Source organism: Chrysemys picta, chromosome 2, assembly GCF_011386835.1.
Source record: "Chrysemys picta bellii isolate R12L10 chromosome 2, ASM1138683v2, whole genome shotgun sequence".
NCBI lineage: Eukaryota > Metazoa > Chordata > Testudines > Emydidae > Chrysemys > Chrysemys picta.
The window spans coordinates 68,484,137-68,505,738 of NC_088792.1; the positions used below are offsets into that span (position 1 = coordinate 68,484,137).

A 21,602-nucleotide genomic window follows, 5' to 3' on the forward strand; every position below is an offset into this window, starting at 1 on the left:
GCACTCATGGTGTGGTATATCAGGCACCACCGTCCCTACGCCCTCAGTTCCTTCTTACTGACCACTCCGACAGAGGGGTAGGAGGGCAGGTAATGGAATGGACATGAGCAACATCTCAAAGAACAGTTATGAAAGGTGGGTAACCGTTTCTTCAAGTGCTTGCTCATGTCAATTCCACTGTAGGTGACTCACAAGCAAAATCCTCGGAGGTGGGCTCGGAGTCCACAGCTTTGCCGATTGGAGCACTGCTCTGTCGAAGCCAGCATCATCTCGAGCTTGCTGGGTCAGCACATAGGGTGAAGCAAACGTGTGGACGGACGACCAGGTCGCAGCCCGACAAATTTCTTGGATCAGCACCTGAGTGAGGAAGGCTGCCGAGGAAACCTGAGCCCTAGTTGAGTGAGCTGTCACAACTGCTGGATGGGCACCTTTGCCAGCTCATAGCAGTAGTGGATGAAGGCCGTGATCCAGGACAAGAGCCTTGCTGACATTACGCAACCTTTCATCCTGTCAGCGACAGCCACGAACAACTGCATCAATGTACAGAACGGTTTTGTTCTATCAATGTAGAAAGCCAGCACTCGCCTGACATCCAGGGTATGCAGCCTGTGCTCCTCATCCATTGCACGAGGTTTCAGACATAGGACCGGTAAGTAAATATCTTGACTCGTGTGGACCTGGGAAACTACCTTGGGCAGAAAGGCCGGGTGCAGACGCAGTCGGACTGTGTCCTTATAGAAGACCGTATAAGGTAGCTCCGACGTGAGCACCCTGATCTCAGACACCCAACGTGCCGAAGTTATAGCGACCAAGAAGATGACCTTCCAGGAGAGAAGCAGAAGGGAGCAGGACACCCAGGGCTCGAAGGAAGGACCCATGAGCCTTAACAGCATGAGATTCAGGCCCCAAGGGGGGGACCGGGTCCCTGATATGCGGGTAAAGGCGCTCCAGACCTTTCAGGAATCGTGCCATCATGGGAAGACTGACCTGCCTTGAAACAGCGGGTGGAACGCAGAAATGGCCGCCAGGTATATCTTGACCGAGGACAACGACAAACCCTGGAGCTTGGGGTGGAGCAAGTAGTCCAGGATATTCTGCAGCAAGGCCTCTTCTGCGCAAATGAAACAATCTGAGGCCCAACATGTGAAGCGTTTCCACTTCGCCACATAGGTAGCCTTGGTGGAGGGCTTCCTGCTGCCCAACAGAACCTGCTGGACACCAGATGGAGCACTGCCACTCCTCTCTGCTCAGCCATGCAGTAGCCAGGCTGTCAAGTGCACCGCCTCCAGGTTCGGGTGCAGCAGGTTGCCGTGGTCCTGGGACAGCAAATCCAGTCAAAGAGGCAGCAGCAGAAGGGTGGCTGCTGACAGGCTCAGCAGCATGCCAAACCAGCGTTGTCAAGGCCATGCTGGGGCAACAAGGATGACCGTCTCCTTGTCTTGCTTCACTTTGAGCAGGACCCTATGGATCAACGGTACCAACAGAAAGGCGTACATCAACGCTCCCGACCATGGAATCAGGAAGGCATCTGCCCTGCCCTTTAGAGAGCAAAACATGTGGCACTTCTGTTCTGCCAAGATGCAAACAGGTCCACCTGGGGAGACCCCCACCTGCGGAAGATTGGACTGGCCCACTCCGGATGGAGAGACCATTCGTGGCGAGACCAGAAGGATCTGCTGAGGCCATCTGCCAGGACGTTCCTGGTTCCAGGCAGATGGGCCGCTATCAGGTAGATGTCATGCTGTACACAAAAGTCTAAGAGGCTGAGCACTTCCCGACAGAGAGCCAAGGACCTAGTACCGCAATGCCTGTTGATGTAATACATCGCAGCCATATTGTCCGTCAGGACCTGCATTACCTCGTCCTTCAGATGGAGCCAGAAAGCCTGGCAAGCCAAGCAAACCGCTCTGAGTTCCTGGAACCCATTGCAGCACCGACTTGGGATCCCGCCACCAGTCCAAAGGCAGCATGGCTTGGCACTGTGACCACACGGTCCATGGGGTGCCTGCTAGGAATGTAAACCGAGGCCAGCCATGTTTGCAGGAGCCTTATATGGAGCCGGGCATGGCTGACCACATACGTACACACAACCATGTGGCCCAACAGCTGCAGGCACGTGTGGGCCGTGGTGAGCAGGGCCTTTATGTAGGAGATTAAGTCCACCATGGCCTGAAACCATGCCGGTGAAAGGAAGGCCCTGGCTCAAATAGAGTCGACAACTGCCCCAATAAACTCTATGCATCGTATTGGCATTAACATGGACTTCTCTACGTTTATCAACAGGACCAGGCTCAGACAAGTGGAGCGAACCAGATCAAGGCTTCTTTGCACCCGCTCTGGAGACCTGTGCTTGATGATCCAGTCGTCGAGATACAGGAACAGGTGGACCCCACTCTGCCTGAGGTAAGCCGCTACTGGAGCCATGCACTTGGTGAACACCCCTGGGGCTGACAATAGGCCAAAAGGGAGCACCGTGAATTGGAAATGGCACTCTCCCCCTATAAAACGGAGGAAACGCCTGTGTCCCGGGAATATGGAAACATGGAAATAAGCATCCTTCAAGTCAAGCGGCGTGCCAGTCTCCCGGATCCAGAGAAAAGGGATAACAGAGGCCAGGGAAACCATGCAGAACCTCAATTTCTTGAGAGACTTGTTGAGGCGACACAGGCCCAAGATGGGTCTTAGGCCCCCTTTGGCTTTCAGGATTAGGAAATAATGGGAGTAGAAAGCTCTTCCGTGCATGTCCCAAGGAACCTCCTCCATCGCTCCCAGGCACAGGAGCTTTTCGACCTCCTGAACAAGAAGTTGCTCATGAGAGGGGTGGCCGTGAATGTAGGGTATACCATCGGGATACTATATCCAGACCCAGAGGTCCAAGGTTACCCGTTACCAGGCCAAACAGAAAAGTCAAAGGCGGGGCAGGAAGAATCCGGGGAACTGACTGGGACATCGCTCCCGGGCACACCATCAAAACAAACGCTTCTGGCCCCCAGGGTGTTTAGAGGGCCCAGGCTGTGCGGGCGAGCAGGAAGAAGGGTGACGCCAGCTGAAGCTACTGTCCCTTCTTACAGGACCCTGGCAGGGCTGTTATGGCCCTGGCGGAGGGGGCGGCTGGAAGGGCTTCTGAGCAGGCTGCGGCGTATGTATGCCCAACAAACGAAGGGCGGCCTTTGTATCCTTCACCCCATGCAGCCTGGTGTCAATCTGCTCAAAGAGACCAACCCCGTCAAAGGGGAGGTCTTGCGTTGAAGACCAACTCCTGCGAGAGGCCCGCCATTTGTAGCTATGAGTTACGTCTCATCACCACCACCGACGCAACTACCCAAGCCGCAGAGTCTGTCGTATCCCAGGCCATTTGTAGGGAGCACCTGGCTACCACTGTGCCTTCCTCAACCAGTGTGCCAAACTCCTGGGCTAATCCCTGTGGGAGGGACTCCTGAAACTTGCACAGGGTATCCCACAAGTTAAAGTTGTACCTGCCCAGGAGGGCCTGATGGTTTGCCACCCAGAATTGTAGGCTGGAGGTCAAATAAATTTTTCCTCCCTAAGAGATCCAGTCTTTTAGCCTCTTTATTCTTGGGAGTAGAAGAGGACTGGAGAGGTCTGTCCTTTTTGTTGGCTGCAGGGAAAACCAACAACCCCGGGAGTGGGTGGGTGTATAAATACTCCAACCCTTTAGCTGGGACAAAGTATTATTTCTCTGCCCTCTTTGAAGTGGGAGAGAGATAAGGGAGTTTGCCACAAGACCTTGGCATTGTTTAAGACCTCTTCGTGGACTGGCAAAGCGACGCGGGCTACGTGGAAGCAAAGAGGACATTGAACTGTGAGTCAGTCTGCTCAGCCATCTCCTCCACCTCTAAGCCCAGATTGTCTGCGACTCTCTAGAGCAGAGCCTGATGCTCCTTGAAGTCAGTGGGCGGGCTAGCTCTCGAAGGACCCACCACCCTCTTGTCTGAGGACAATGAGTATAACTGGGTTACTGGAGGAGGATCTGTGGCTTTTTCCCCTCCAGGGGAGGGAGCTTTAGGGGTGGATACCCCTCCTCAACCCTGGCCTCTGAGCAATTGGCATGCACCAAGCCCGGTGCCGTTGGTATCACCTGTTCTGCTGGCGCAGCCGGTGCCGTCTGCTGTTGCTCCGAGGCAGCAGCTGAAAAAAATCGCTGGGAATGGGACATAGCCATGACCGGCATTCCCCATGAGCTCCAATAAGACCCCTGGGCTGGCCACTGTCCTTGGTGCCATTGCTGCAATGTCACGGCTGATGTGGTGTCAGGACCACAATCACGCCGGTTGGATCTCGACGGGGGGCTAAACCGGGCCTCCGTGCCGGAGGAATCCCCTTCCGGCGACCACAGAGGAGTCGTCGATGCCTGAGTGTGTCTGCTGACAGTCGCCGTTGGAGACCGGTGACTAGAGTGGGATGATCGGTAACGGTACCGGGGCAAACAGTAGCGATTTCTAGGAGACCAGAGCCTGGATGGGGATCGTTCCCACATGGCAGATGATGGGGAACAGTGATACGATGACAATGTAGACCAGTAAGAAGGCAAGCGGTGCCAGTAGTACAGAGACGGATGTTGATCTCTAGACGAACCTCACCTGGGCAGCGAACCTGACCATGAACGCGGTGCCAGCGACCATGGGGGTAAGCACCGGAGGGTCTGGGGTGCGGCTCCGGGGATTTGTGACACTGGGGTGGGGAGCACTGTTGTGTTTCGGAGGATCAACGTTGCTCTATTCCCCCCCCCCCAAGGTCGCAGTGGCTGGCTTGCCCTCCTGGGGAGCCTTTGCCGCTTCCTGCTGCGCATATGGTGTTGGCGGAGATCTCTGCTCTCTTTGCACCGGGGAGGCCTGGGCAGGTGCCAGTGCAGATGGTGGCTTGGGTCCTAAACTGCTCCCCTGAGTTGGTGGTGGATCTTTCGAGTGGCTCCAAGTTTCAGCCGGAGAGGTGTGCACACTCAGCTCCGGGATGGCTGGGTGGGCCAAACCAGGTCCGTTTTCTGAAGACTCTTGGGCATTTTTGAGTGGTGCCGGGGAGCTGTGCTTCTGGGCCTTCTTCTTGGGCTCTGGGGAAATTGATCGGTGCCGAGCAGAGCCCGGTGCCAGGGGTGCACAACGCACTGACGCCAAAGTACTTGCCGATTCCTGGCGGGAGGGCTCAGATGCTGGGCGAAGGGCGGACTCCATGAGAAAGGCTCGAAGTCTAATATCCCACACTTTCTGAGCTTGTGGCCAGAAATTCTAACAGATACAGCATTTCTCCTTGACATATAATTCACCCTAGCACTTGAGACAGCTGCTGTGGGGATCACTAACAGGCATAGGCCTGTTACCCGTCCATTCAAGGTTTGAACCCGGGGGACTGCGGCATGCCCCACCTGGGGCCAAGTCCCACTGGGGACTCTAACTATTAACTAACTACAACTATCTAACCAGAAAGAAACAATGAAAACTATTTACAAAGCCCGAAGGCTGAAGAACTCTTAACGAGGCGAGAACAACCGCTAACCACTTGCAAAGCAAAGGAGAGAGGCGCTCCGACTAACCACTATGTGCGGTAAGAAAGAACTGAGAGGGTGTAGGGACGGCAGCGCATGATATACTGCATCATGAGCGTGGCACTCAACTCTTCTGCTGGCAGAAGCTATCTGCTTGTTGAGGTCTTCTTTATAGCAGTTGTCATTTTACGATGGAACCAAGGTAGCAGAAATGGTTTACTTGTTTGATGCCTATGCAATAATTACTAGTTTAGCCTGTTTCTTGATTTTTGATCTTTACTATCAAAGAAGGCATCTGAATTTCTGAAAAAGCCCTCTTGAATTACTTTTTTTTTTTAAAGCGTTGTTCCAGCTCTTTGCCGTCTCTCGCAAGCCAGTCTCTCTCAGCCTTTGAAACCATTCTTTTTCATTCCTCGCTGAGCTGTCCGTATTTGTTCTTCCACTCAAAACAATCTTTAGCTTTCAGAATGTTCTGGATAGTCTTCCTTTCTTCTTCTTGATAGGTTTTAAATCTCTGGTGTCACCCAGTCTTTCCTTTTTGCATATAACCTCTTCCCTAAAACTTCCTTGCTCCTGGCATGAATATCATCCTTCGCTTGTGCCCAGAGTTGTTCTACTGTTGTGTCCTCTAGATCCAAGAGGGGGACAAAACAGCCACCAATGATGTCCTGAATGGTGACCACTGTCTCTGTATTTTCAAAGCTTCAACACTACACCCCCCCCCACACACACACACGTTTTAACGTATTAAGTCTGATCCTGACTGCAGTGATCTCTGCCCAACTGTCGAGTCAGATCAAGCTTCTGTAGACCCTGCAGTCTAGTACACTTATTGTCTGACATTGTCCTACAAGATGAAGTCAACCATGTTTTTTGGTAGTACCATCATTAGAAATCCATGCTTCTTTATTAATTCATCTGTGTTGAAATATCGTGTTCATTATAAACAAATTACTGATAGTACAGAATTGAAGCAATCTATAGCCTTGGTCATTTCTTAATCCTACTCCTTCTGTCCCCATGATGTTCTCCCAGTCTGCATTAGACTCCTAATCTTGGTATTAAAGTCTCCCATCGTGAGCAAAAAGATCTCTACATGGGGTCCAGGAAATCCCTGCTTGAATTCCATTGTAAAGTTGGTTTATGATACTGTCTTCTGCATTGTTGCAGGTATATATACTTCTACAATAGCTAAAGGCCACGTTTCCCATCCCTTCCCTTTGGTTTAATGTTCATTGTGTGTGACCTATATGTTTTCAAAGAACTGAAAAGTTTTCTGACAGCATGAAGTCAATTCCTCCTGTGTGGGCACTGTCTGTCCTTCCAGCATAAATTATTTTGTGTTACTTCATGGAAAGTTTACTCCAATTTAAAAAAATTAAATATTTTAAATGATTTAAAATAAATGTTTAAAATTATTTTCCTTGTAAGAAAGAGAAGGACAGATGTAAACAATCCTTGTCTTGATAACTCCTCTATCCTGCAGATTTCCATGAATTTTAAAGGAGTGATTCCACAGATTTCTACTTCTAATTTATCAGTGATATATTTCACGATGCAAGTGTACAGAGCACAAAGCCAGTATTGTGTCATAACAGACATCATGTGCCATCACTTTAAAGAAAGTAAGTTTGGTCAAAATTATGTATTGCTAATTAAAAGTGGCAGTACACACTTTTGTCACTTGGTGGCACCAAACCAAAGAAAACCAAATATTTGGGAAAGAAACCACAAAATCAATTTGTGAACATCCTGCAATCCTCTATAATTTAAAGATAAATGGAAACAACTCTTTCTAACCATTGCACAATCATCAACAGATAGATGCTTAAAGATTTAATGTTGCTGAATTTCTATGGGAAAAGATACATGAGATACAAGGGTCAAGTTTACTTACAGATCAACTCTGATCTTCCCTCATGTTGGCTTTCAGTTTCATCTGCCTCCAACATAAGCAGCACTAAGTAAAAACCTTTAACATCACCTTTACAGCTTATAAGGCAAATGACAAGAGAAAAGAGCAGCCTCGCATACTGACATATCCAATATGCTGAAACAATCTTGATTCTACCTTTAACACATTTATTTGTCTGAAAGGATTTCAAATAGATCAAAATAGTTCTGTGCACTCTAAAGTTTACAGATGGGGAACTGAGGCAGAGGCTAAGTGACTTGGCAATTAGCAAGATACCAGATCTTTATAAACAAAACATTTTGTTTACTGTCTTGCTTCCCTCTTACTTCACAGCTGTCTTAAAATCATAAAGCTGGAGCTAGAAACCTGTGCTGTATGCTGTTTGAAAGATTTCCAACAGTACAACAATCTCTAACTTTAGCTGTTCAAGAAATATCAGCTCCTGATATTGTGTTGGAATTGAAGTGTTTAATAAAAAAATAAAAAGGGCAAGAAAAGCCAAAGGGTAATAAGGATATTTCAAAATTAAATCTCTCATGATCTCAGAGGTCTAGAAACACTTTGGCAGAGTAGTACCAATACCTGAAGTCCCAGTATGTTTTTCTTAACACTGGTCTTGTAAGAGTAAGATAGAGTTCCCCAAGCAGACAAAAATAAAACTGGAGCCCAGTTAATTATCTTCAGTTTTGTACTAAACGGAGTATAAACAGTCCCATAGTTAAGTAGTATTATTGTTGATCCACATCATGTTCCTTTAACAATTCGGCCCAATTACACGATAATGATTTTACCATTCCCACTTCTGCAATTTATCTGTTTCAACTTCTATTACAGTATCTCTCTACCATTTCCTAGATTTGTTCTCTGCATTACCCATCAAATGCAATTCCATGTATTCTAATCATTTGATTGTAAAGGTAGTGTTACAGTCAGTGACAATGAGAACTCCCAACCTCCAATAAGTTATTTCTAGCCGTTAACTGTCTAAATAATCTAGTATTAAATTTCTTACATCTCTGTTCAATCATTACATCCAAGAAATGTATGACAGTGTTACTAAAGCGGGAAGAAAAGGTAATAGCAAAGTGTATTAAACGTGAACTGCTATTTATTTATTGTTTTAAATAAATTTGTTCTACTCTAGCTAGAAAATATAACAGAATTGTTAGCCATATGACATACCTAAATATAATCCTATCTGCGTACACAGTCATCCTGTCATGCAATCCATGGAATAAAGTTTTGTTTCTGTAACCATATGATAAACATCTCTATTTTGCATCACCACCTGCACTCTGCCCAATCTCTGCCACAGCTACTTCTAACATTCTAAATTACCAGTTGATATAAATAAATTTAAAAACTGCCAAATATTTTTCATCCCTCAAGTGTCAAACACACAAAAGCAGGAACTGAAACTTTCACTTGCCATATTAAATCTTGACCCAGTGACACTTAAGGTTTGATATCACAAATTATACCAAGCTCTCCATCAAATCTATGCTAATAAAACTTTTATAGCACATCACATATGTACTGTCTATATATTATAATATGTACATGCCTTTAAAAACTCTCTCTAATGTAAGGTGCCTTTGTATCAGATTTGCTAACTATCTTTATACACGCTTTCAGAAGCAATTTATTTAATTTGAAATAAACACTTTTGTATACAGGTGTTGAATGGTTATGGGGAAATAGCAAATTAGTTAAAAAGTGTGTTTATACATATTTCTAAGATTATGTCTTCAACACTAAATTAAAATTATTTTTTGGAAAAATAATATTGAAATGTTATAGGTCAGAGGTTCTCAGCTGGGGGTCCGAGGCCTCCTGCGGGTCTGCAAGCCCTTTCAGGGGAACCGCTGGGCCCCACAGCTGAAACCCAGAGCCCGAACCCCAGCGACCCCTGCGGGGAAAAAGGCAGGAGCCGCGGTCCTGAAGCCCCGATCCCCTGAGCCCATGGGAGGAGTTGGGGGGGCAGGGCCGGCTTTAGGCCGATTCGGCCGATTCCCCTGAATGGGGCCCCGCGCCTAGAGGGCCCCGCGCAGCTGTCCATCCGGCCCACGGCCCACTTACCCCTCCTCCCCCAAATGCTCCGCCCACCTTCTCCTCCCCCTCCCCTGTTTCCCGCGAATCAGATGTTCGCGGGAAGCCTGAAACAAGCAGCAGGCAGGAGGTAAGCGGGGGGGGGGTGCGAGGAGAGTTCCAGGGAGGCTCAGTGCGGCCCAGGTCGAGCGCTCGGCTCCCTCCGGCCTGGCCCCGGCCGAACACCCCCAGCCCGGTCCCGGCCGAGTGGCTCCGGCCTGGCTCGGGCCCCGCGGTGCCGGCCCTGGCCAAGTGGCGTCGGCCCGTCCCGAGAGGTGCCGACCCTGGCCAAGTGGCCCCGGCCCGGACGTGGACCCGGCCGAGCGGCTCTTGCCCAGCTCAGCTCGGGCCCTGCGGCGCCGGCCCCAGCCAAGCGGTGCCAGCGCGGACCGAGAGGCTCCGGCCCGGCCCTGGCCCAGCGGCTCCAGCCCAGGCCCAGACCGAGCGGACCCGGCCCAGGCCCAGACCCGGACCCAGGCCCGGGCTGAGCGGGCCCAGCCTGGACCGAGCAGCTCCAGGCAGCGCGGTTAGGGGGCAGGGAGCAGGTGTTGGAAGAGGACAGGGGAGTTCGGAGGGTTGTGGGGGGGGGGGGTGGATACGGGTTGGGGCGGTCAGAGGATAGGGAACAGGGGGATTGAATGGGGGCAAGGGTCCTGGGGGGGCAGTCAGGAAGGAGCAGGGGTTGGGTTGGGCGGTGGGGGTCAGTCAGGGGCAGGGATTCCAGGGGCAGTCGGGGACAGAGAGAAGGGGTGGTTGGATGGGGCAGGAGTCCCAGTGGGCCATCAGGAATGAGAGGAAGGGTTGGATGGGGCGGCAGGGGACAGTAGGGGACAGGGAAGGGGGGTGGATGGGGCAGGGGTCCCGGGGTGTGTGTCAATAACTTTAGGTAGGCTTAGCATGCATCCGCATACATTACACAATGTATGTAATATATAATTTTATTATTTATATAGTTATGGAAAGTAAATAATACATGGAAGAAATGAAAGGTGTTTTTTACGTGTTTTTTTTTTAAAGTCATCCCTGCCGGGGCCCCGCCGAAAATGTTCGAATTGGGCCCCGCACTTCCTAAAGCCAGCCCCGTTGGGGGGGCATGGAGGCATTGCCTCCTCCAAACTGCCGTGCAAGAGCAGGGCAGTCCTGGGGGCAGTTCCACCCACACACCTCCTTCTCTCCCCACCCCCTGGCCAGCTTGGAGGTGGGAAGCCGGAGCTGGGGAGTACAGGGAAACTACTGCTCTGGCTGGTGCCAAGAAATAGACAGCTGCTGCATTCCCTTGTCTCATGCTGCTGTTGGTGCCCAGGATTGAAGCTGCTCCTCAGCTCCCAGACCCTTTGCTTATGCAGCCACTAAGAGCTGCCCGGGTGGGGGGGACCCAGCTCGTGGTTCGCAGAGCCCTCAGGGAACAGCAACCGGAGGGGAGCCCTCCTGGGACAGAACTCCTAGCTACTCCTCTCCCTGCACCCTAAGTAGGGATGTAAATATTGTTTAAAAGGTTAAACATTTAAACCGGGGTGGGCAAATTACAGCCCGCCAGCCGTTTTAAGCCGGGCCTCGAGCTCCCGCTGAGGAACAGGATCTGGGACTTGCTCCGCTCCAGCACTCCAGCCGGGGAGCAGGGTCAGGTTACAACCCACCAGCATACACTATGTAGGTGACACTGCACCGATCAGAGAACTCTGCTGGAGCATAGAGAGGGTCACGGCATGAGAAGTTTGAGACCCACTGACTTAGGCCCCAATCAAGACTGGAGCTCCATTGTGCTAGGCACAGTGTATAAAAGGGGTCCTTGCCCAAAAAAGTTTACAATATAAAATAGATAAGGGCGGGGGGGGGGAGAAAGGCACAAAGATGAAGTGATTTGGCCAAGGTCGCACAGAAGGTCAGGCGCAGAGCCAGGAATAAAATCCAGGTCTCCTGACGCCCCAGTCTCATGCCCTATTCACCAGACCATTCCCTACACAGTATGAAAACCAGTTCTCTCTCTGGCTGCAAATTAAGACCATTATTTCTTGTCCTACCTTTGGTGGATTTGGAAACAACTGATCACCACCCTTTTTATAATAGCCCTTAACATGTTTGAAGACTTGTCCCACTTCAGCTTCCTTTTTCCTGAAATTAACATGCCCAATTCCTTCAACCATTCATCATAGATCATGTTTTTTAAACCTCCCAATTTTGTTCCTCTTCTCTGGAATCTCTCTAATTTGTTCGTATCTTTCTTCAAGTATGGTACCTAAAACTGGACACAATAAAGCTGAGGGCTCTCCAATGCCATGCAGAGTGGAATGACTGCCTTCCAAGTCTTACATACAGCACTCCTGTTATTACATCCCAGAATTATATTTGCCTTTTTTTGCAACAGCTATAACCCCCAGATCCTTTTCTGCAGTACTGCTGCCTAGCCATTCTCCATTTTTATTTGTGCATTTGATTTTTGCTGGGTTTCTCCCCTCCCTTTTGAAGGAAGTGCTGCAGTTTTTTTAAATGAGTTATCTGTTGAATATCTTTACCCTTCAACATTTAGAACTGTAGGTTTGAAAGATGTAGAATTTTTGCCGACTCTGGACAGGTCACTTTTAGAGAGAAAATACACATTACCAAAGAAATCTGCCCTACAATTTCTATTTTGAAAGTTAGCCACTTGTCACATTCTGTTAGAAAAGCCAAATACATGCACAATTTAAAATAAAGGTCAGCTAAAAAGCACTTGAATTATTAAAGAAAATACATTTGCTTCTTTCTTTACTAAACAGAAGGGCTGCAGGCATGAATATACAGTGTTAAATATCCAGTCTACAAAGGACAAGTATAAACGAGTCATGTACCATCTGCACTCACTTTCACAATATAGCCTGGCAGATAGTTGGAACTGAACACAAAGCAACATGATATTCCCTTCAAAGCATTACGGAAGCATTAAGTGTGCGGGGAGAAGAGGTGCAATTTAGAAATAAGAACTATCTACATTAACAGACTGCTAAAGTCCTTACTATACAAATTTACAATTAATAGTAAAATACTACCAGCTAATCAACAGTACTACAAAGTTACCTAACATAATTAGATTTAAAGCCATTGCAGACTGATTAATATTGCTATCATCTGCAGTTATAGTTGCACACACATAAGTAATGATGCTGAGGTAGAAAGTGACCTAAACAGAAGTTATTTGAACTATAATTATTAATTAAATACCCGGTTGTCTTTGAGACAGCACTTTAACTGAATATTCCGGGTAAATAAAAGTTCGTCACTGTACACCAGGAGTCGGCAACCTTTCAGAAGTGGTGTGCCGAGTCTTCACTTATTCACTCTAATTTAAGGTTTCACGTGCCAGTAATACATTTTAACGTTTTAAAAGGTCTCTTTCTATAAGTCTATAACAGGGGTAAGCAATAGTTTAGTTATATATTATATACCCCCAGAGAGGTCATTAATTTAAACTGGATTCTCCAGAGACCAAGAGACAAAGAAAGGACTTTTGGATAAACAGTCTTTTTTTAAAATGACTCGGGGCTTTTTTTCCTCATCCAGAAGATCGATAGGACTGTCTGGCCCAGGTGGGACCCAATCTTTGTGGAAGGGTTGGAAAGACTTTGGCCTATTAAGGCCCCATAAGACTGATCAGTAACCTCTGGTGAGTTTTAGCATGCACACAGGATTTTTTATATCTTTTCCTCTTTAATGGCTTTATCTGAAGAATAAATGTGCTTGCTTAGAAAGAACTGTGTGGTAGCTTGTAATTGCTGGCAATTATACTGCTTGTAGCCTTTAGAGAGAAAGCAAAGTGCAGGTGATGGCCTTTTTAGGCAGACTGGATCAGCGCAGCCTTAAACCCGCTGGTCAGGAGAGAGAGACAAAGATCTCCACCCAAAAGAGATGATGGCTGGGAGCTGGAAACCTTTAAGTGGGTGCGCTCAAGGGAGCACAGGAGGAGGAATAAGTGTAGTTACCCTGAAACTGTGACATCTTCACCACCTTTCATAGATTCCAAGGCCAGAAGGGATCATTGTTGTCTAATCTGACCTGTATAGAGTTCACAGAACGTCCTCTAAAATAATTCTTCGTACATATCTTTTAGAAAAATTGCCAATCATGGAGAATCCACCGTGACCTTTGTGAAATTAGTCCAATAGCTATTTATTCTCACTGTTAAAAATGTATGATTTACAGCCTGAATTTGTCTAGCTTCAACAATTGGATTGTGTTGTATCTTTCTCTGATAGAGTGAAGAGCCCATTATCAAATTTTTCTTTCCCATATAGATACTAACAGACCAATCGAAGTCACACTTAACAAAAAGAAGTGTAAAACCAAATAAATAGAGTCTATCCTTGAGTCCATCCCTATAAGGCATATTTTCTAATACTTTAATTATTCTTGTGGCTCTTCTCTGAACCCCCTCCCATCCTTCTTGAACTACAGACACCAGAACAGGGCACAATATTCCAGCAGCAGTCGCATTAGTTCAACATGAAAAGATAACCTGTCTACTCAAAATTCCCCTGTTCACGCATCCACAGGTCGCATTAGGACTTTTGGTGACAGCATCACACTGGTAGCTCATATTCATCAGACTATCCACTATGATCCCCAAATCTTTTTTGGAGTCACTGCTTCCCAGGATAGAGTCCCCCATCCTGTAAATATGGCCAACATTCTTTGTTCCTAGATGTATACATTTAGTCAGATTAAAACACATATTGTTTGCTTATGCCCAGTTTACCCAGCAACCCAGATCACTTTATCAGTGACTTGTTCTCTTCATTATTTACCACTCTGGCAATTTTTGTGAAGTGTAAACTTTATCAATGATGATTTCATGTTTTCTTCCAAGTCACTGATAAAAATGTTAAATAGCCAACAACTGATCCCTGCAGGACCCCACTGGAAACACCTACTTGATGATTCCCTGTTAACAATCACATTTTCAGACCTATCAGTTAGCCAGCTTCTAATCCATTAACATGTGCTATGTTAATTTTATGATGTTGGGTTTTTGTTTTTGTTTTTTAAATACACTCAATGTAATACCAGAGTGATAGCTAGTTTGGCATTTTTAAATAGACAAAGCCTTATACAAACCATGATCAAAGGGGGGGGGATAACCAAAATAAGTTGCTTTTGCTCTGGTGAAAGTTATATCTGAAATATTCCATAGAAAGATGCATCTTGAGAGTTGAGCATATACAAGTCCAACCTTCTTGGTTGCTAGAAACCATACCCTTCAAATCAGAGAGTTTCCAAGTTCTGAATCTACAAAAAATGCTACAAAATCTGCGTCAGAATGACAAGAACCTGATTTTTCCTGATTGTTACACTTGGGGTACATCTAAAGAGCAAATGAGCGTGTGATCTAAAACTTTAATCTAGCCAATCTGGATAACAATAGTAGTGAACAAGTGGTGGCATGAGACAACCTGAGTACAAGCCTGACAAGAACCCTGGACACGTACTTGGGTTGCTAGGCTATATTGAATCCTATGGTGCCATCTCTTCACTACTACTACTAGCTAGCTATCCACACTACAATCACACCAGTATTTACTGTGCAGATTTATCCTTTGACAGAGCACAGTACTTCAAGTTATACACTTTTGAGTTTAATCCTTGTTTTCCCACTAATTCCTGAATAGCCTTGGACAAGACATCTCACTTCTGTATACCTCAGTTTCCTCATAAACAAACTAGGTAGATACAACCTAGAAATACAACCTAGATGGAGCTACTATAAGGTGGGTGCATAACTGGCAGGAAAATCATTCCCAGAAAGTAATTATCAGTGGTTCACAGTCATGCTGGAAAGGCATAACGAGTGGGTCCCACAGGGACTGGTTCTGGGTCCAGTTCCGTTCAATATCTTCATCAGTTATTTAGATAATGGCATAGAGAGTACACTTATAAAGTTTGCGGACGATACCAAGCTGGGAGGGGTTGCAAGTACTTTGGAGGATAGAATTAAGAATCAAAATGATCTGGACAAACTGGAGAAATGGTATGAAGTAAATAGGATGAAACTCAATAAGGATAAATGCAAAGTACTCCACATAGGAAGGAACAATCAGTTGCACACAGACAAAAATTGGAAATGACTGTCTAGGAAGGAGTACTGCAGAAAGGGATCTGGGGGTCATAGCGGATCACAAGCTAAATATGAGTCAACTGTGTAACGCTGTTGCAGAAAAAGCAAACATCATTCTGGGATGTATTAGCAGGAGTATTGTAAGCAAGACACAAGAAGTAATTCTTCCACTCTACTCCACGCTGATTAGGCCTCAACTGGAGTATTTGTCTAGTTGTGGGCGCCACATTTCAGGAAAGACATGGACAAACTGGAGAAAGTCCAGAGAAGAGCAACAAAAATTAAGCGTCTAGAAAACATGACCTATGAGGGAAGATTGAAAAAAATGGGTTTGTTTAGACAGAGGGGACATGATAACAGTTTACAAGTACATAAAAGGTTGTTACAAGGAGGAGGGAGAAAAATTGTTCTTCTTTACTTCTGAGGCTAGGACAAGAAGCTTAAATTGCAGCAAGGGCAGTTTAGGTTGGACATTAGGAAAAACTTCCTGTCAGAGTGATTAAGCACTGGAATAAATTGCCTAGGGGGATTGTGGAATCTTCATCATTGGGGATTTTTAAGAGCAGGTTGGACAAACACCTGTCATGGATGGTCTAGATCAGGAGTCAGCAACTTTTCAGAAGAGGTGTGCCGAGCCTTCATTTATTCACTCTAATTTAAGGTTTTGCGTGCCAGTAATACATTTTAACGTTTTTAGAAGGTCTCTTTCTAGAAGGCTATAATATATAACTAAACTATTGTTGTACGTAAATAAAGGTTTTTAAAATGTTTAAGAAGCTTCATTTAAAATTAAATTAAAATGCAGAGCCCCCCCCCAGACCAGTGGCCAGGACCCAGGCAGTGTGAGTGCCACTGAAAATCAGCTCGCGTGCCGCCTTCGGCATGCGTGCCATAGGTTGCCTACCCCTGGACTAGATAATTCATAGTTCTATCCTGAGTGCAGGGGACTGGACTTGAGGTCCCTTCCAGTTTTATGATACTATGATCATCTGCAAACTGAAGATACCTACCCATCTTACCAGGGTTGTTGTGGGGATTATTTTACATTTGCACCCAGCTTTGAGAAAAGTGTTAGCAATATAAATGTTACCAATTTAAAATAAAAATCACTAAAGATTTTTTCCATGCAGTTTTCCTGCCCTAGTGTAGGCATATCAATATTGCATGAAATGATGTTACAAATGAGTTCTGATGAATAAATTATGGTGTATTCATTTGATTGTTTAGAATTTTTGCTGTCTTTATCTAATCATTCCACTGAATGTATTACTAGTGCTCAGATGCTGTTGTTACTCCTGGGGGAATTCTGTGCCACTGCACATGCGCAGAATGTATGTCCTCCGCAGATTTCTTTGCTTCCCCATCAGAAAGTCATTTTTCTGTGGGGAAGCAAAGGAAAGCTACAAGAGCGGTCATGCAACCCTCCCCAGCAGTATGTTTCCGGTGCCCAGGGCAGCCAGCGGAAAGATAAATTACTGTGGGGCAGGAGGTGGGATGGGGGAAGACCTGACTGGTGGTTCCTACCATGCGCCGAGCTCAGCTACTAGTCCGGTCTAGGCTGGGGAGGATGGGACTTCCTCTTCCCCTGCATAGCATCCAAGGCCAGGTCAGACCCAACTCCAGATTTCTCCCCCGGCTGCAGGAAGATCTGCAAACTCTTCCCGCCCCTCTCCCCACTTCCTGTGCCCATCACTCTTCAGCTGCAGGGGGAGGGACCCCTTTACAGGGCACTGCTCCCCATCCACCCAACCCCTGTGCATCCAGACCTCCCCCTCACACCCAGACTCTCCCGCCAAGCCTCATCCCCCTCCACTCAGAACCCCCCATGATGAGCCCCACTCCCCCCTGCACCTGGACCACCCCTACAAGCCACCCAGACCTAGATCCCCACACCACCGAGCCCCAGTTGCACTTGGATCACCACCCCACTGAGGCCTACCCCCAGACTCCTCTGATGAGCTCTATCCCCCCACATCTAGACCCCCCCCCCATGCTGAGCCCCAACCATCTTCACCTGGAGCCCCCTGCAGAGTTTCATTACCACTGCACCCAGAACCCCACAACAAGCCCCTGTGCATCCAGATCTCCTCCGCACCTGAATCCCCCACTAAGTTGCCCGCACTCAGACTGCCCCACACAGAATCCTCTCAACCCACACCTGGATCCCCCCACACTAAGCCCCTCCACATTTGGATCCTGCCTTGCTGAGCCTGCCTCCCACACCTGTGATGTTTCTGGGGCAGGCCCAGTCCTTGCATTGTGTCAGGGTAGGATGCAGCCTCACCACTGAGTCCATGTCCCGGGGGCAGGGGGAGCTGCACAGCGATCAGTGCTCCCCAATACCATGCTGGAGCCTCCACATTTAATTGACAAATAACATTTGCAAGATTTTTAAAATAGTGTGAAGAATTTTAATTTTTTTGGCACAGAATGCCCTCAGGAGTATATGGTGATGGGTACTCTAAGAAAACAGATTAGTGAGTGAATGTTAAATTGCAATAAGAGTATTTTTAAACAAAATAGATTTCAGGTCAACATACACCTTATTAGTTTGACATATTAGACAGGTTAAAGGGCTGTAAAAGTTACAACGAGTGAAAAGGTAATGTATTCTAAAGCTATTTTTCCAAATTAATCTTCTCTTTTGTAAGAGCTGACTTAAAAGTACTGAATGTTCCTCCATGATGTCCTCTGTCTACTCCCAAGCCCCATGAAACAAAAGCCTTCTTGTTTTTCAATATTTATTAAAATTTTTCCCTCAATTCCTCTCATCTCTTTACTTAGATTCCCTTTGTTTACATTCTAGCTATGTTTATTCATGTCTGTATTACTAGTACACTAAATGTGGAAAAAGTAGTTAAGATAGTCCAGTGAAAGTCATTGTCTAGAGAAAAGCATAAGTATAAACAAAAAATTTGAGAAGCAAACTATTTTTGGTTTCTTGATAATCATCACTCAACTAGCACCATAAATTTGCACATCTTTAAAAGACATCTTTTAATTAAGTACTATATATTACACCAGAAATCTAAGGAATTAAACTCAAACATATGTAAAAATGTTAAAGGCACACTGTCAACTTGAAAAAAGTATATCTGAAGATTTTGTACTCACTATAGTTGAAAATAGCTAAAAAAATTACTATAAAAATCCACAATTATTTTTCAGTTTCACTGTTTTTTGCCTCATACACTAACATGAGGAGGACATCACTCAAAATGCTCTGGGGGTGGTCCCATTCATGCTCTTCCCCATGTTCTGCAATAGGATTTTTATCATGGCACAGAATCACAGCTGATGTTCAATTTGTGGACCATAAGAGCATTTCCCTCTGTAGAATCAGGGGGAGACAAAAGCTGTGGAGGAGGGCCATAACTGGTCCATAACCATAATTAAGGTAACCCCCTTAATTATCTAGACCTCTTCACAATGCAACCAACAGGAGCAAGAGGGGGGAAGGGGAAGAGCTGGAGCTCACTCCCTGGTGCCAGGAAGCAACTGAAAACTGGGAAAGGCCTTTGCACGGGGCTAGGAAATAATGGGCTACCCAGTGAAGAGGTATTTCTATACCTTACCCACTGCTTCTGAACAGCCTTGTAGGCAGAAATGTATAGGAGGAGGAAGGTAGAAGATAACGAGTCAAAGTATGCTTCCTGTTGATGCTCTAGGGCCCGCCAACTCTTCCTTGCCTACACTCAGAGGCTAGAAGGATCAGGAACCATTGATCTATTTCCCAAGAATGGTGATAGGCTCCAACTAACAGAGCCTTTCTAGACTTCAGAAGGGCAGAGATCGCCATATATGGCAAATCACAGTGAATTAGGGACTTCCTCCCACATGTCAGCCTATATACAGAATTTAAATGAGGGACTCATGAGTCACTATACCAAGAGACAGGAAGTTGAGGATGAGACGTTCTCATCTTCTCAAACTGCTCAAGTTAGAACCTCAGAGTATCATGACCAGAGGAACAATCTGAGGCAATCAAAATCATTGTTGCCCTTTCTATTCACATCTTGAAGGAACATGGATAAAGGATATGGAAGACGACATATACATGACTGAGTTCCCCCAAAGAATAGAAAAGACAATGGCCCTCCAGGCACTATCTTCTTATCAGCAACAAAACCTGGAAAGCCTGATGAGTCTTGGCTCAGGCAAACAGGTCTGTGATGGCATCCTCCAATTTTTCAGACTCTCTGGAAGGCTTCTGGGGGAACAGGAGCTACATCCAAGATAAGAGATCTTCCCCTTAGCCAGCCTGCCTTCAGATTGAACATTCAGGCCAAGTGTGGATTGATTTGGAAGGCATTCTGCCCAGTCAGAATCACAGCTCCCACGACCAATTTCTAACAGATATAAAGATATCACACAACCACATTTTCCAATATTATCAGCACCCCCTGGTTTTCCTCTTATGTTTGGAATGCTAGTGGGGGGGACAGGGGGCAGCTACACTGCTTAAAGCACAGTGACACTGAGGTTTAACACTGATTTCCTGTTGGCCATATGACAAAACGATCACCAGGTGGTCCCTCTACCCCAGAGGCCTGCAGCAGTGATGACAACTGGTACCTGCAACTTCTGCAGGGGCATCTCTGAAGAAAATCACTGGATTTCCCCCCGCTCCCAACATCTGAGAGAGACTGGCAACTGGAGTCAGGACAAATCTGTCTTATAAATCTCCACTGTGCTACGACTGATCTAGAACAGGTGTTTCTCAACCTGTGAGTCACAACCATGCTCTTTTTTCAAAACAAAAGGGTGAAAAAAGGAAGTTATATTTATAGCCTTTATAGTTACAAAAATAACCTTAAAAATGTAAACGGAGTATAAACCAACACAGTGATGCCTGCCTGATTCTGCAGTCAGTCCAAGACAATAGGTCTAGGAAGTATGACTTGTCCCATTCATCTCCAGGCCTGTTGACTTTGATTCTACAGCCACAAACAGAATTGTTCCAGTATGTTGAAGAGTTCAATATATCTGCCATTTTACTGCATCCAGGCACCAAACATTTTGTTCTGTCTTCCTGCCCTGCAGGTACCAGCCTGCAGTTACCTCCTGCATTCCCCCCCTCCCCCCCACCTCCAAGGGGAAATTAAACTATTACAGTGCATAAGATATTTTGTGAAGCCAAGGAGGAGAACACTCAACCGTTCTTCCCTTCCTTCCCTCTTCTCTGGATCTACCTCTTGAGCCTGACTCTCCGCGCCGGAAGACTCAGACCAAAACGCACACAACTGAATGCTTCTCAGCTGCTACAGTATTTCAAACAAGTTGTTGCAGTAGCTGACAAAGGATTCAGGAACATGTATGTGGCCATTAAAACAGAGGAAGTACTGAGCAATTTGGAGATTAACCATCTTGAAAAAAGAAATCCACTGAATTCTTCATGAAAAAGCTTATGAATTTAAAAATCAGAACACTGTTTTAATAAATGGCAATACTGAAACATAAAAGCCCTCTGGCCATCATACTTGGCGTCACTGCAAGTAGCAAAGGCTGCCAAACCTCATAATTGGGGAAACACTGATTGCATTCCATATGTTGGATGGTGTTAATGTTGTGCTGGGAGCTGCTGCTGCTGCCAGGTCAAGTTAAGGCAATTCCCCACTCCACTCACACAATCAGCTAAATGAAGTCATACTATGGTGGCAGATGTTCAGGATCAATTGTTTATAAGGAAAGCCAGTACTTCTCAGTACAAGCTGAATGAAACTACAGTTTAAAGTTTTGCAAAAAGTGAAACATTTGTCAAGTATGAGTGGAAAAAGATCCATATTGAGGACTTCCCATTTTGCTTTCCACTGACTTAGGAAAGTAAAAATAGTCTTTGAGGCTCTCCAGCAATCAGTTCTTGTAACTGGGTTCGGCAGATAGTGTTGTATTAGCTTTGGGCCCCATTAGCAAAAAACAACTATGACCAGAAAACAGAGTGGCCTCATGATTAGACTTTCACCCCAAAGCTATTTGGGCACATTGTTTAACTCACTAGCAAGCTTTGGTGGTAA

The 21,602-nt window shown here is 46.2% G+C and overlaps 1 protein-coding gene across 6 annotated transcripts in view; it reads right to left on the reverse strand.

Annotated features, from left to right (window-relative positions):
* The window catches only part of ANKRD28 (ankyrin repeat domain 28), a 215,328-nt gene that overhangs the window by 164,188 nt on the left and 29,538 nt on the right, over window positions 1–21,602 (reverse strand). The window lies entirely within an intron of this gene.